We start from the raw sequence: 11,925 nt of genomic DNA on the forward strand, positions 1-11,925 counted from the left end.
AACTGCAAGGTTTGCGGTTCAAATATACCAGCTGTTCCTCAAAAACCCTATACAGGGTCACTATGAGTTGTAATCAACTTGAAGCACTAAATAACAACAACATATTTTATCTTATAGAATTGTCCATATATTTAAATAGATGGATAGATAGATACATACATACATACATACATGTTGCTGTTAAGCGCTATTGAGTCTGTTTCAACTCATATAAACCCTGTATAAAGTTTCTGAGGAGCACTGGTTAGCTTGAACCAACAACTTTCTGTTCCACCTGACCTTGAAATCTAGTGCTTATCCTATGTTGCCACACCAGAAATCCACATACATACATATATACATACATATTTCAGTATTCCTGGTCCAAAATAAGGAATGTATACATAGACTAATACTGCAACCTGTGAAGTCAGGAACATAGAAGTAATTTGATCACCATTATTCTTTAAAATGGTCCTAGATATTTACACCAATAAAATTAGTCAAAAGAGAAAAAAGTCTATAATAATGAACATATAAACACAAAAAAGTAAACACTAGTTTGTCTATATTATTTAAACCTGAAAATCCCACTAAAATCAACTGAAAAATTTCTACAAAAAATAACTTATTAAGGTAGTGAGGTGTGTAATTAAATTATAATAGCAATAGTTTTCATGCATACAAGCAGTGTGCAGGTACAGATGTAAAGGCAGAGAAGTGAACAGCAACAAAATTAGAACAAAAAGCATAGAAATAAAAAAATAAAAATTGTTTAAAACCTATTTGAGGAAAATTGTAAAACATTCCTAACAATCACAAAAGTAGAATAGAATAAAAAGAAATAAGTACCATGTACAAGGTTGCCAGTTGAAACCCACGAGTGGCTCTCAGAGACCCCATACATGGTCGTTATGGGTCGGAACTGAATGGATGTCATACAACAACAACTTGGATAGAAACAATCTCCTGGTGATGTAAGAAATAAGATGAGTATAAAGAATATATGGGAAAATAAATAATCATGAATATCCAGAAAAACTTAGGAAAAAAGAAAAAGCAAAATTTGTTGTTGCTGTTATTGTTAAGTGCCCTTCAGTAGGCTCTACTCACAGACCCTGTTCGGGGTTTACTGAGGCCTTGCATCTTTTAGGGAGCAGAAAACCTCACCGTACTCTCTCTCTGAGCAACTGGTGGGACCGAAATGAAGAACTTGTAGTTTGGAGTCCATTGTTTATCCTCTGGAACCACAAGTCTCCTAAAGCAAGATTAGGCATCTCAAAAAAACCTTTTTTTGAGCATATTATAGGTGAACTGAGCTATAGAGGCAGGAGGGGGCTGGAATGGACTGTGGAGAACTGTGTCTGATGTTAGCAGCCAGTGACACGGACCCACCGCGCATGAAGTCTGGAAGGGTGACTGAAAATGCACACAAAATAGGCTGTTTCCTGCTGGCCTTTAGTACATACTGACATATTGCTTGTGATGGCATCAGAGACTGAGAAGACCCATGCTTTATTCCAGTCATGTAGTACCGAATCTCTTTATTTCCAGGCTTGTTCTAGGGATATTTTGCCTAGTAGCTGACAGACTTCTTCAGTTTTCCACAGTTCAGCAAAATGACTGGCTCCGTGCCCTCTCAGACAATGCAGTACATTGTGTGATTGGCATGTGGTCATGGGCAGTGGTAACTAGAGTCAAGAAGACTAACGTGGGAGAAATAATTTTAGCTGGATTTCTAGCCTCTGTTATTGATATTGATCACTTTTTTATAGCTGGATTCTTATCTTTAAAGGCTGCTTTGACTCTTCCGCAAAGACCTTTCCTTCACTGTTCTACTTTGATACCCACTGTGGTTCTGACCTTAAAGTTTGCTATATACCTTATCAAACTCAAAGACTCTTGGTGCTTTCTTCCCTGGATGCTATTTATATCCTGGACTTGACACCACATCTGAGATGGAATCCATCATGGCTTGTGGGTATGCCCATTTGGAAAAACTTCTCCTTTACCATTCTGACTTTATGTAGTAATTACATCATCTTTACCTCACATCTGTTCAATTGTTATGTATTTAACAGGTATCAGGCAAATTATGTCTTCAAAAAGTGGAATTCATATTGATGTCTGAGATATTTTATGGCAGTTTGGAGAAGCAAATAGTTTAGACGAGGATAAGTGAGTTGCCAACATTAAAGTGAATTTTTAGAAACACATATATAGCATTTATATAATTTCGTTATTATAGTTCCTGAATTCTCTTGCTTCAAGAGGCACCTGTAACTTGAAAAAACAGAAAATTCTATCTGTTGTAATTCTGATTCTCTTTTCTGTAACATCATAGCACAACATTAGACTTATTTATTTCATGTTTGATTTTTATAGATTCTTCTGTTTATCCTACTTTATTAGAAGCTCTATTAAATTAACATCCCCGTAATTTTTCTGTAAGTCTACTTTTAGGTTACTCCATTTCCTAATGAAAAACAGTTCATATTTTAGAGTAGAAAGCTAGTTTTATATTTGGGTACACATTTTCCTAAGATACTGAAACAATGAAATTACCATAATAAATGAGATGATGAATAAGGTGTATAGTGAATGTCTAACGTTTTACCTATTTCACATATGTTGATCCTGAATGAAATTTATTTTGCAAAGTACTGTAATAACTTCTCTTTGTTGGCAGAATCTGCTTCAGAGCCTTGTGAGAAACATTTATAAAAGACAGTAATAGTACATTTAGGCCACTGTTCAGACATCAATTTAGAAAATAACTAGCTGTGGCATGCTGTCTGTATTAATATCTTACTGAAGTATTCATTGTTAGTATCGTTGCCTAAGAATCTCATGTTTGTTGTTGTTGTTAAGTGCTGCAGAGTTGGTTCCGAATCATAGTGACCTCTATAGGGTTTCCAAAGAGCAGCTGGTGGGTTTAAACTGTTGACCCTGTGGTTCACAGCCCAGTGCTGATCCAACAGCACCACACCAGGAGTCCCTAGAATCCCATGTATTGGTATTTTATCTATTTTTAAAAATATAACTGAAGTTTAAAAAGTGTTTGTTAACAAATACAGTTAAGAAAATGTTGAAACCTGTGATTTTATGGATCATAACCACAGAATTTGAATTTGTAAAACAAAAAGTACTTGTCAGAAATATGATTTTAAATACAAACTTGCATGTGCCATTAAAACCTGAAAAAAAAAAAAAAGCAAGCATGCTATAAATAATTCTAGAAGCTAGTAACTGGCATTAGGATGAAGAGAACTACAGAATAAGCAAAATTTACAGAAATAAACCCAAATAAGTATAGAAATTTATTAAAGATAAATGTAGCATTATAAACTAGATAAGATGGAATTTTTAAATAATGACTAAATCATAATTTGGGAAATAATAAAGTTAGATAAAAGCATACACCAAGATAAAATGCATGTGGATCAAAGATAGATCCATATATACATATATCCAATAAGGTGCTGAAAAAAATTATGACTTAAGACTGGGGTGTAGTGAATTATCTAATATTGCTTCTAGGCAACTCCCACCAAATAATGCTTTTGCCTTTCTGGGTCCGTATAAGATAAGGTAGGAGAAGATACTGATAAGGGTGACATGATTCAGCTATGGATGTTAACAGAGTTTACTGTAATTGTAAAAACTTGAAACTCTAGAATGGTTTTAAATTAGCCATCTCAGAAGCAGGAGCAGGAATCTTACTACTATCACAGAAGAAGAACCAGGAGAGGGGTGGGTCCTTTGGACCCCAAGATCTCTATGCATTGAACCTCCTCGACCCAGGAGAAGAAACTGTGATGCCAGAAGAGTGGCAGAGGAGCAGCAGCAAAATCAAGAACCAGAGCTCAAGACTGAACAGTGTAGTACCCATCCCACAGAGCAAGTAAAGCTGAGTGACTATGGGAAGGAACCTTGCTTGTAGAGTGGGGTGCCTTCAGGCACTTAAGTTGTGGAACTTGGTTTGCTGACTCATGGAGCTAGAGCTGAGTGCCTTCCTGCTGAGGCTTATGGTGGAGTGGTGTGTCCTGTGGACATTTATCAGCAACAGACTGGAACAACTGTGCCCTGAACATTTCTGACCTCAAATTGACCTGTTAACTTCCTAATAAACCCCATAACAATGAGTAAGGTCTTTGAATTCTGTTTAGTTGTTCCTTACAACAAATTATCAAACCAGTTGAGTAAAGAGAACTAGGGAAGAATGGTTGGTATCATATTTTTACAAAAACCATGGATTGAAAAGGGCTAATTATGCTTGAAATTCTAGAAGTCATTAGGAAAATATTAATAATTTCCACTTTTAAAAAATAAAAGTGTGTGCTTAGTTACCACCCAAAATAGTCACCACAAACATACATAAAAGACATAGTAAATCATGAAAAATTATAATTCATTACAGTAAGAAAAAAATTACAATTCATATTACAGTAAGAAAACAGTAAAATGAAACTAACTGTCATTGAGTCGGTTCTGTCTCATAGCAACCCAATAGGACACAGCAGAACTCTACATGGGGTTTCTGAAGCTATAATCTTTATAAAAGCCAACTGCAAAATCGTTCTCTCATAGAACAACTGGTGGGTTACAACACAACCACCAGCCTTTAGGTTAGAAGCAGAGCAGTTTTAAGATCTGTACCCTAATACATGTATAAGACAAAGACCAATCAACAGAAAAATGGAAAAGCCTTATGAGCAGAACATTTATTTACAAAACAAAAGGAAATGAACACTTAAAAGAGAATATAGTCAAACTCATAATAAGAGACTTAAAAATTAAAACAATATCAAGACACAATTTGTCATTTATCAAATTGGCTTAAATTCCATATTTGGAAAATGTGCTGTTTGCTATGACAAGATAAAATGATTCCTGTCATAAATTACTAATGGTTTCAAAAAGGTACTCTTTCTTTAGAGCAACCTGGCCATACTTATCAAAATTACAGAAACATGTATTGATTTTTTGACCTACCATTTATCACACAGAGACACCTGCACACTGATGAAATGATGATAAGACAATGTTTTTCCTCACAGCATGGTTTGCAATCACAAATTTCATTGCCAAAATGATCACAGACTATTATCCAAAGAACAAAGCAAACACACAAAGCAGCCCATTGCTGTAGAGTCAATTTAAATTCAGATTGACACCATAGAGCAGAGTACATCAAACCATAGATTTCCTTGGCTTTAGATCGTTACAGAAGCAGGCTACTCTATATTTCTCCTATAGAACGGCTATTGGGTTAGTAGATGAGCACGTAGCCAATGCAAAACCGGGGATCCTACCATTCCTAAAAGACTGTCTAAAGTATTCGAAATCTGAAAACATGTCCATTTTGATGACATAAAATGTTAGGATTTTGTTTTCCATTTCCCTACTGAAAATTTTAATTCCCCTTCATGGCATTCTTGTTTTAATGAAATAAAATCATCATCACAGTAAAAATAGGATTTCATCAGATTCAATAGGCATGTTTATTGGGTTTTATTCAACTAAAACGCCACAAGAAGGAAGAGAATCCATGTGTAACTGCCTCCTTTGTCATGGGACTAGGAGAGCTGGGTGGTGTTGGACACTTTTATCATATAATAAACACTCTATTGATGGCCATGGGTCTTTACTATTTGCATACAAATATGTAGACACATTTTTTGAGTGCATATAATTTAGAACTCAAATTCTTAAGATTAGATGAAATATCAAAAATAGGACAATAAAACGGCAGAAGAACAGCACAACCTGAATAGTATGGAAGTCCTAAGTAATATATCAAAATTTGGTTTCTTTGATGTTTTTGGCTCTTTGGATATAGTCATAGCATTTGTAGTCTTGGTAATGAATGAAACTGGTAGTCAGTAAAGGAGCCTTACTTTTTATGATGGCAGCTTGATATTTTTGTAACATGGCGATTGAGTTGAACAAAATCAAAGTATAGTAACTGATTTCCTCTTCTTTCTGGATGTGTGAGCAGATGATTAAGTGCTGATATCAGCATTCATGAACATCTCCAATAAGCAATGTTTAGCTACTGCTTCAGTTTGAACTGATGCTGTGTTTTGGTTGTGGCCCCAAATTTTGAAGTGCTACTTGGCATCTGTGTGTGTCTTCTTCTAAGGAGGTCCCACCATTCAAACAACAGAGATGGTAAAATAACACAAGGGTGAGTCAAAAATTATCTGCACTCTGGCTGCAGAATTTATTACTCAACTTTTAGAAAATACAAATACATTTTTGGACATAATCTCCTTGTTTTTCAATACACTTTGCCCATCTGTTAATAAGCTTTCATATTCCCTTATTTAAGAATGTTTAGACTGTGGTGCAAACCATGAATGTATTGCTGTCTTCACTTGATCAGTGGTGAATCTTCTTCCTCAAAGGGCTGCTTTCAGGGACCAAACATGTGAAAGTCCAACGGAGCAAGATTTAACACCTCAAAATGAAGTTTTTGTAGAGTGCCAACAGTGTAGTCAGAGGTGTGTGGACATACATTGTCATGCAAGATAACAACACACCTGGATAGCAGTCCTCTGCATTTAATGTGAGGTTTAGACTTCAGCTCATCAGTGAGCATCTCAATGTAAAGAGCACTGTTGATTGTTAAACATTTTTCCTGATAGTGTTCCAATACTGTCCCAGAAAACTGTAAGCATCAATTTTCAAGTTGATGGTTGACTTTTTAACTTTTTCTTGGTTGGCGATTAAGGATGTTTCCATTTTACACTCTTGCCATTTAATTCCCAGGATCATAGTGATGAATCCATGTCTCATCACCAGTAGCAATTTTTTAAAAGAAACTTTTCCCTTCCTTTCAGTTTCAGTCCAAGTTTTGTTTGCAGATGTCCAAATGCTTGTCTATGCTCTTCCATGAGTTGTTTCAGTACTACCTTGCACAAACTTTGTGAAACCCAAGTATGTTCTGGATTATTTCATAGGCAGAGTCATGGGTGATTTGCAAATAATTTGACACATAATCCATTGTCATTCATCTATTTGATAGAATTATTTCACGTGCAAGCTCAATGTTGTCATCACCTGTGGATGTGTATGAGCATTTTAATATAACCTTAGTGCAGTTAATTTCTGACTCACCCTTAAACTTAGGTTGAGTACACTGCTTATCTCCACCTGATTTAATCCAATGGGTTTGGGTTTTTTGTTTCTATTTTGGGATGTTTTATATATTTTTTTGATGGTTTTAAGCTGATAGTCATGAAAAACAATGAGTACTTTGCTTTTCATGAGCCAACTGTGCCACTACTAAAAGGAAATTCTATTTAAGAAGGTGCATGTCTGAACCAGAATTGTGTCACACTGTCCTTTTGGGCCTGTGCTTAAAAAGTAGAATCAAATTTGAAATATTGCCTTTTGAAATGTATCCTCTAGTATTTTAAATGTAGGACTGTACTTTTTCATAACTCTGTGAATCTGAATATCTTGTACCTGCCTTATGATATGTAACAGTGACTGCACTATATCAGAGCTGTTTTAAGTGATGTAGTCTAGAAAGGTTTCTTTCCAGATGATGATTGAGAAGCCAACTTAAAAACAATTAATGTTTCCAGGTACCACAACAATTGCACCATTTTGAGTTGGCATTGTACAGAAACTGACAGTCATATTGGTCTAGAAACATTAAACTTATTTTTTCCCATTTAATACAGGGGTAACACACTATATTAAGTATGTAAGGTCTTGTCTGTTTACAGGACTGATTACAGAAATAAACAAAAATATTCTCTAAATCAGAGGTAGGGAATGTCCGTCCTGCAGGCTGTATTTGTAGAGTCAATACTGACCCTTAGCAATAAAGCCTACGAAATCATTTGGTCTGGCCCTGCAAAAGCACTGCAGTTCCAGTCATCACACTAGGGGTGAGTTAATGAAATGTTTGACTAAATATTTGTTGTTGTTAGGTGCCATTGAGACGGTACTGACTCACAGTGACCTTATGCACAGCAGAACAAAACACTGCCTGATCCTGGGCTAACCTCACTACCATTGCCATGCTTGAGTCCTTTGATGCTCCCACTTGGCCAATCCATCTCATTGGGTGTCTTCCTCTTGTGCTCTGACCCTTCACCTTACCAAACACGATATCCTTCTCCAGAGACTGGTCCCTCCAGACAATATGTCTGAAGGATAAGAGATGAAGTTTGGCTATCTTGGCCTCCAAGGAGCACTCTGGCTGCACTTCTTCCAAATGGAAAGTGCCCATGGCACTTTCAATATTCTCCTCCAACACCACAACTCAAAAGCATCAGTTCTTCTCCAGTCTTCCTTGTTCACTGTCCAGCTTTCACATGCATATGAAGTTATTGAAAATACCATGGCTTGGGTCAGGTGCCCCTTAGTCCTCAAGCTGACATCTTTACTCTTTAACACTTTAAAATGGTCTTGTGCAGCATATTTGCCTAATGTAATACATCGTTTGATTTCTTGACTGCATATTATATTAATAAGTCCTAAGTAACCACCTAACTTTGAATACTCTGTAAGACTTTTCCTTCAGTTATTGTTTGGTTACCTGATGTCTAGAAATAGCATCATATCTAGACTGCTCAGTATACACAAAAAAACACACTTAACAGATTTGATATAAGATCTGTGAAATTTACTCAGATTTAGCAGCAGGAAAAACCAAATTAGAGCTGTGCCATAAAAACATATTTATCATTTTTTTTTCCCGCCCATCCATCTGTTGCTGATGTTCTTATATATCTGTTTGTGACTCAGTAAGTATTTAAAATGTGCTAGACACTATGTTATAAGCTTTATTTATTTCATTCTCACAACAAACTCAGTGTCAAAACTACCATATATGATTTTATATATAAAGAAACCAAATTTAAAATTATTCATTAATCTGTTTTGACCTAGAATATCAAAATGAAATCTGGTATCATAGCACGATTTATTAAACATTACACAATATTTTCTCCCTAAAAAACACACTGTCATAAATATTCATCTATAAGGGAATGTAAATTGGTAGAAATTCTTACATAAAAACACTTTTAACTTGTATCAATATTAACTAATTCAAATGAGGTACATTAGTAAAATTATTTTCTCATGTAAAGATTAAGTTTTATTTTATTTATTTAAACTCATATTCTCTTTCTTAGCCATGAAATAGGAATAAAGACAAAACAAAAACAAACCAAGCAGACCCTAGGACTGTGATCTTTACTAGAAGCTTTTGCAATTGTAGAATTATTCTTCATCTGTATTATCTAATAGGGAAACCCCTAGTCAAATGAAGTCCTGGTGTGGTGTTGCAGGATAAGCGCTGGACTAAAAACCATAAGATTAGCAGTTCAAACTCACCAGATGCTCTTTGGAAACCCCATTCAAGATCATTCTGAGTTGGAATCAACACAATAGAACTTAAAAACAATAACAGTAACAGGTGTATACTGATCATTTGAAATGTGACTGGCATAGGAAGGAGCTGATTTGGGGTTTTTGGTTTTTTGGGTTTTTTTTTTTATTTAGTTTTAAACAGCTCCATGTGAATAATGACTGCTCTATTTCCACAGAATAGCTCTAAAATTCAAGTTTGTCATTCCACATTCAAGCATATCCCTAATCTGCACACTTTTATTTTTTCATTCTTTGTCTTTTCTTAAAACACTATAGCAACAAACACTAGTTTATTTCTAACTTGCACACTTGCTTCTACTGTCGATAGTCCATTATCCAACAGTAAGAACAATGAACTTAAAAACAAAAATAAAACCATCAAAATGTATAATTCATCTGCCATAAAAATCTTCCCCAAAATGCTCAGGATTTTAAAAAGCAATCAAATCCCTTACCTTGGCATTCATGCCCCTAGTGTTTTGACTCCTGCCTATTTTTGCAACCTCATGTAATACACAGCTTCTAACTCTATTTCTGCTTTTCTTCACTTTAAGTCTTGCACACCAGCTTTTCTCTGCCTAAAAATATAGCTTATGCATGAAAACTGTTGAATAAATACAATACATGGGTATTGGTTATTTGTATAAATTGAGTTTTATTACAATTGAGATGGTGACTGTATAGTATTGTAGGTAAAAGCATGGATTCTGGAGCCAGACTAATAAAACTTAAATCCCTGTTCAACCCAATGCTAGATGCATGATCTTGGTAAGCTACTGTGATTCAATTTCATTAACTGTAAAATGATAATGAAGGAACTCTAATGGTGTACTGGTTAAGGGCTCAACTGCTGACCAAAAGGTTGGCATTTTGAAATCCCGTTGCAGCGCCACAGGAAATAGAACTTGGTAATCTCTTCCCTAAAAGATTACAGCCTAGAAAACCGTACAGGGTGGGTTCTACTGTCATTTAGGGTTGTTGTGTGTTGAAAAGTAATTCAACAGTATCTAACAATGAAAACACATCGATAATAACAGTAACACTATCAATAATAATAACAATACCTACCTTATGGAATTTTTTTTTTTGAGCAAGAGCGAGGCATCTTTATGAGCTAAAAATAATTATTTAATGTCTAAAAATATTTTTTTTTAATGTAAATCCTTGCTGTGGTTAGCTACTCATAAAGAATGAAACTTTGCTTCCTATGTAATCTTTATAATCATCACAATGTTAAGAGTCCATCCTGGCAACTGCAATATCATCTCATTGAGGAGTTCTCTTGCCCTCATTTGTCCTCTATTTCACCAAATATAATTCCCTCCTTCAGCATTTGATCCTTCCCAATGACATGCCCAAAGAAACCAAGTTAGACCATGTTGAGATCCATGGGAATTTCACTGGCTAATTTCAGAGACAGATCTACAGTTCTTTCTGCCTTGTCTATCTTAGTCTGAAGTATTTAATAGGAAGCAGCATGCTCAAAGAAGTTGAGTCCTATTCTACCTTTAAAGGACAAATCCCAGTTAAGTCAGTTATGAAAATTCTTTCCTCCTTGACAATGTGGTAGAAATGTGATCCAGTTCTGGCCAATGACTCTTAATGGATGGTCTCTTGGTAGCTCTCTAGGAAAAACTTTCATCACTGATACAAAAAATAATGTTGCAGTATAGAAGACTCCTTTTTCCTTTGCTCTATCTTCCTGTCTTGAGCAGAGTTGTGTGAAGATGTGATGTTTGGAGCTACAGCGTCTATCTTGTAACACGTTTATATTGGGAAATTATTCTCCATAGTGTTTCTGCACCATTTGTAGCAACTTTTCTTCTAGATTACTCTTTCAAGGATGGTTACACGTAAGCTAGAGACAGAGTTTCCCTTCAGAACAGATTTATTTCCTAACAGAATGATAAATATAATGGCTTTACATGGCACAAATATTGGGCAGATTTGCTAACAGAGTTTTACCAGAACAGGAATTTCTTAAATCTAGGACTTCTTAGCTGTGACACAAACTGACTATGTCAGTTTAACATAGCAACTGAGTTTCTCCACATGGCAACAGTGGTACTGAAGGCAAGAGAACCAATGTAAATGTGCTTCCTGATATGTCGTGAATCATAAGTTCTCTGTCGCTGATTCAGAAGCTTTGTGACTTTTGCCAGCATCTATGAAGGTGTGAAGGTTAACTACTTTTACAAACAGAGCAAGATCTCAGATCCTGACAAAACAAGTTTTACTATAGAACTCCAACTTGCTGAAAACAGGAGCACAACAGAAGCTTCTTATTGAGCCATTGTAAGAAATCTGAAAAGTCTACTTCCAGATTCCTCATTACATGAAGAAAAATTAAATTACTTTTATTACAACTTCCATTTGATAAATATATTCGATCTAAAAATAAACAAAAATTTAATGAACTTCACTCCTACACATGATCAAAGTCATGTTACTTCTGTTGATATGTATCTCTTTGTTGTTGTTGTTAAGTGTTACTGAGTTGGTTCCAACTCACAGCAACTCTGTATAGGGTTTCCATGGAGCAGCTGGTGA

The 11,925-nt window shown here is 35.4% G+C and overlaps 1 protein-coding gene and 1 pseudogene across 2 annotated transcripts in view; one reads left to right on the plus strand and one right to left on the minus strand.

Annotated features, from left to right (window-relative positions):
- BRINP3 (bone morphogenetic protein/retinoic acid inducible neural-specific 3) overlaps window positions 1-11,925 on the minus strand; it is a 737,483-nt gene that overhangs the window by 619,370 nt on the left and 106,188 nt on the right. The window lies entirely within an intron of this gene.
- On the plus strand, window positions 1,465-2,110 carry LOC102815289 (annotated as a pseudogene).

This window comes from Chrysochloris asiatica, unplaced genomic scaffold (assembly GCF_000296735.1).
Source record: "Chrysochloris asiatica unplaced genomic scaffold, ChrAsi1.0 scaffold00247, whole genome shotgun sequence".
NCBI classification, from domain to species: Eukaryota; Metazoa; Chordata; class Mammalia; order Afrosoricida; family Chrysochloridae; genus Chrysochloris; species Chrysochloris asiatica.